We start from the raw sequence: 5,167 nt of genomic DNA, 5'->3' as shown, positions 1-5,167 counted from the left end.
AAGCTCAGTAACTGGCAGACAGTATGGATTAATCGATTATCTGTTAAAAATGTGTGTGCCTATGTAAGCCAGAATGATCTGCGGAGGCGAAGCGAGTGCCCGGAGCAGGAAACTGCTCTCGCCCGGCAGCCGCCCGCGGGGAGAGGGGTATCAGCTCAGCCCCAGCGGCCGGCTTTGCGGGAGGGCGGGCTTCGCCGGGGGCGAGCGTCCGGCCGGGGGTCCTGCCGGGGAGCCCGCAGGGGCGGTGCGTGCTGCCTGCGTGGGCGCCTGGCCAAGGACTGATAGGTCGCCAGAGGTGTCTGAATATTCTGGGGAGCTGGGCCGTTCCCCGGGGAGGAAGCCCGGGCTGCCAGTAACCTTTAGGCTCCACGTCTTTGAACCCGAGTGTCCTTACAGGTAAAATGAGGGAAACGTTCCGGGAAATGGCTTCTTGGTCTTACATTGTATGAGTTCAGGGAGGGAGAAGGAAAGGCCCTGCATCCCACTGCTGGCGCTGAGTGCGAACGGCTCCGGGCCTGCCTCCCGCCGCTCTGCCTTCCTCACCAGGCTATCTCGGCAGGCTCTCTGGGCGTAGGCTCTCCAAGCCCGTTTCCTCGGCAGCCTTGTGGGGACAAAACAACAGCATGTCTTCTCAAGGTGGTTGTGAGGATGAAACACAGTTCCTACTTGCAGTGTTCGGTGCGGTGCCGAGCAGGCTGCAGGCTGCAGGCCGGAGCTCACTGTCATCACCAAGCGCGCTAAGTCAGAGCAGAAGGCTCAGGTGGCTGTGGGTGCACCCATAGGAGCGGCAGCAGGAGAGGATTCGTTCCTAACAGCCCTGCCCGCCAGCCTGGCCCAGGAGTAAAGAATTCCTCGAGTCTTGGATCCCCCGGGTCTGTGAGCTCCGGAAGAGAAGAGCCATGCCTCTTCATCTCCTAGTACTTTCTTTGCACATAGTCTGTGTCTGATACATATGAATTGAATCGATTAAAATGAGAACATGCAAGAATCTTTGCCACTTGACCAGCTACACAAGCAGACAGCATGCCTGATTAAATTGACCACCAGTCATAAGCTTTCTGTCTGGTTTCTGGTTATTTTTTAGTACTGAGACCAGCCTGGTGTGAGCCTCCTGCCTTCTCAGTGGAGTAGGTTATAGTCCTCAGTTTACAGTGGAGAGAACAGAAACTTGGAGAGGGAACTTCAGAGGCTCTCCCAGCACAGAGCCTGGCATGAAATTGAAACAGCAGGGTTCATCTTGGTTGTCATTTCTTTTAAATTGTTATTTGAATCCTCCATTAGAATTGTTTTCAAAATAATTGAGGTTCCATCAATGGATTTAAATTGTTAGCTTATTGTTATTTTGACTGCCAAGTCAAATACAATGTATGTAATTTGAATTCGGAGAGAAGATAATGCATAATTCAAATTTCATGACAGATAATGAATGATATACTGGGGCTTATAAATTAGTAGTTCCCTTGGGGAAAATACTAAAGTACTATTATGGTATGATTAATATCAGAAGACTGTAGTTTTTCTAAACACACACACACACACACACACACACATTTCCTTTAATCTGAGGCTTAACAAAATAACTATAAAGCTTTCCCACCCCCCCTGGCCTGCCTTTGTGTGTCTGCCAAAGCAAGTGATGGGGGCTGACTCCACTGCTACCCATTTTCATTTAAGCGATCTTCTTTCCTTTTCATAGTTTTCCTGGTGACTCCACCAGGACAGGGTCTGCACTACTTGTTGCCTCCAACCAAAGCCTTGTCAGGTGCAGTATACACACAGGCCTCATGTGTCTTGCTGTCCTTAACTTATCAAGTCCTCAAGGCCATGGTAAGTCGGCCTTGAGTCTGACCTCACTCTCTTAGCATTGAATTCCTTGGCTATTTATTCTCAGCTTGGTACTCACGTTTTGTTACTGATTCCCATGCATCTTTGATGGAACCAGGCCATTCATTTCATTTTGCTGTCTTTTTTGTTACTGTTTTCTGTGCTGTCTAAAAGTGCTGTTTGTTATAAGAAGGAGAATCATAGGATAGACCACAGGCATGGGCGTCAGAACACTGCTGCTGAAGCTGGCCTCACAGACCTGTGAGTTTGGGATTCTCACCAGACCAGCATCCACTAGGACAAACGTTGCTGTGGAGTCACCAGCGAAACCGGATGAGGTTCTTCCATCTGGATTTTGTGTCCCGAGAGGTGAATGAGCCTTCTATTCCTAGTCACTGTTGCCAGTTCTCATGGTCTTGTCTAAATCTATATCCTCGCCTCCTCCAGGAAAAACTCCTGCTTCTTATATTGTACTCTCTTTACAATTCCAATTTTTGCACCTATTTCTCTAAATGGCATAACTTCACCAAGAATTTTTGGGCCTTCAGTAACCACGCTAAGGAACATTTAATTTGAACAGGTTGTTCATTTGAGAGATACATTAGAAAAGAAAGGGAATAAGATTTGCCAGACCCAATGGCAGCATTTTTGATTGATATTTGAAAGACTCCAAACAATGTTCTGGTTCAAAAATTGTATCACTAAAAGATTCTTTGGCCAGCTAATGAGCAAGCTGACATACTTAAGCAACAAGAAACTCATGTTCCTAGGAGAACGCCCTCGGATCGTCCTCCTGCCTTCCTATATATCCAGCTCTCCCTCTTCCCCTCATCCTTCTGATCTCTTTCCTACCACACCTCTACCCACCCCTCCCTCCTCTTTCCTTGTCTACACCCCTTACTTTTCCCCAACAACTTTCTTTTTTTTTCAGTTTTTAGTTTTTAATGAACTCGTAAACAAAAAAGCTCCCATTTCAAAATAAAAACAAAATTCCAGATCATATAGATGTTTACAGTGATTACATTTATCTAAGCAACATACAAACCTATTCAGTTTTAAGATGTTAACTAAATTTCTGTGACAAATATGCTTTTTTTAAATACCAAGAACATTATAGAGTTAATGCAGAGACGTAAGGATAATCTAGTAGTCACTAAGTTTTTCTTAAGTCTTCATTTTTTGGTGCTGTTATTTCTAGCACAGGTAAGCAGGCAGTCTTTTATATGCTCAAACACTGGAATCTTTGGTTGCTACCATATCAGCTGGCTTGCAAACAAGAAGCCAACCATTTTAAGAATGTGTTTTAAGTGAACAACTTGCAAACCCCAGGGGTGGATAAACCCTAAGAACGCACAATTGTGAGCATTTACAACCATCACAACTGTGGCTGAAGACTGTTCATGCCGTTCTTCTGAAATGAGATCTCAAAGCAGTATAGTTCAAAGAAAAAGATTTTAACAAAAAATTGGCATATGCACAATCTCTCCACCAATCTGTGGTGTCAACCATTTAGTTAACTTTTCCACTTGAAAAAATGCAATAGAAAACTGGACACCATGTTTCACTATCTCAGTTAATATTCACAATTACTGCAGCTACAACTCGGGACACAGCATCACCAATGCTGCCCAGAGCCAGTCTATACTGAAATTAAGTCCTTTACACCAAGTAAATGGTTGTCCACAACCCCTGGCTAGTGTACATATGAACTAAAATTTCTAGATTTGGGGAGAAACAAATGCTGCTCCGATCATCTGCACTGCTTCTTCTGTTCCTTGATTCATGCGTAGAAACCTGTGGGGGTTTGGGCCTGCTGACCCTGCCCACTTGAGGAGGCTGCCTGCGGTGCTGCTTTCTGCTTTAACATTGTCCAGTCAAATGTGTAGTCATATTGGTGGTTCAGGGTTCTGAAAAGAATGCGGAATTGCTGCCTCAGATACATGTAATTCGGGGCTTCCTCAAAGAGCAGCCTACGACAATAGTTTAAGTACATGGCAAATTCTGCAGGAAACCCCTTACATAAAACTTCCACAGGAGTGGACATCGTCTTTTCACTAATTTCTTCATATTTTTGTTTCTTTGTTGCAGCCTTAATCCTTGCCATGGCAGGCTGGTTCTATTAAAATACATCAAAACAGATCCTAACGATTCCATGTCACCCCAGCGACTCTGTTCAATACCAAGATGTGCATTGATTCTAGCACATCGGGCAGTGCCAGTGAGATTTTTATTTTCTCTGTACGGTATGTGTCGCCTTGTCCTGTTGTCTCTGTACTTTTTGGCCAGACCAAAATCAATAAGGAATAACTTATTACAGTGACGCCCAATGCCATTAGGAAGTTATCTGGTTTCATGTCTCTGTGTATAAAATTCTTTGTATGCACATATTCAATTCTACTGATCATCTGGACAGCGAACATAAGGAGTTTTCATTGTGAACCTTCTTGCACAGAAATTGAAGAAGTCTTCCAGGCTGGGTCCAAGAAGACCCATGACTGGCACGTTGTGGTCTTTTTCCTGACCATACTACCGTATGTGGGGGATGCCAACCCCACCCTGAAGAATCTTAGAGAGTTTGCTCTCCTACAGCAACTGCGGGTGCCTGGCCTTCTGAGACTCTAGCTTCACTGACACCTCCTCTCTATGGGTGATGCTGATCGCCAGATAAATGTCCCCGGAAGAGCCAGGCGCGATCTTCGGTACCAGTTTGTATTTCCCTCCGACAATGAACTCGGCCGCTGCTGCTCGCCATCGTGGGAGACAGAGATGGAGGCGAAGGCTGGGGCCCAGCCCTGACACCTCGGAGAGGAGGACGCGGGGCTCTGGGCTGGTCTGGGGAGCAGGGCTGCGGAGGAGGGCGACAGGGAACCGAGCACGTGGGCTTCTGGCGTCACTGCCCCCTCACCGCCGCCCAGTCAGGTGCTTTTGTGCTCGGCTGCAGTTTGTGCGGGGTTCCCGGGGCTCCCCAGCTGGGCCACTTGTGTCCCGGTGGCCGCCACTGCCTCGCTTTCGCAGCGATGTTGGGGGCTGGAAAGGGGGCGCAGTGAGTTAGGGCGGGGATACCGCTGCCAACGCAAAATGCCCCCAGTCCCCGGGAGCATTTCACCCCCCAAAACAACTTTTTAAGATCGCAAATTCCATTTGCCTCTGAATGTCCGGTCCTCTTAGGAACTAGGTATGTAGGCAACTGTAGCATTTAAACCTTGGATCCAAACTGAATTAAGAGCTATAATTAAGGATTTCCTCAAACCCAGACAAGACCAGCAATTATTCATAGAATTATCTAGAACAGTGGTCGGCAAACCACGGCTCGCTAGCCACATGCTCTTTGGCCCCCCCTTGA

At 46.9% G+C, this 5,167-nt stretch overlaps 1 long non-coding RNA gene and 1 pseudogene across 1 annotated transcript; one reads left to right on the top strand and one right to left on the bottom strand.

Annotated features, from left to right (window-relative positions):
* The first annotated feature begins 412 nt into the window (after positions 1-412).
* LOC106725332 lies at positions 413-3,989 on the top strand. Its single transcript, XR_001361197.1, has 3 exons — positions 413-872; positions 1,697-2,193; positions 3,913-3,989. It is a non-coding gene; the product is annotated as an uncharacterized LOC106725332 (long non-coding RNA).
* Positions 3,309-5,161, bottom strand: LOC102239156 (annotated as a pseudogene).
* Positions 5,162-5,167: the final 6 nt, after the last annotated feature.

This window comes from Myotis brandtii, unplaced genomic scaffold (genome assembly GCF_000412655.1).
Source record: "Myotis brandtii unplaced genomic scaffold, ASM41265v1 scaffold1563, whole genome shotgun sequence".
NCBI lineage: Eukaryota > Metazoa > Chordata > Mammalia > Chiroptera > Vespertilionidae > Myotis > Myotis brandtii.
Note: the sequence above shows the minus strand (reverse complement) of the source record. Positions and strands in the feature narration are given on the sequence as shown.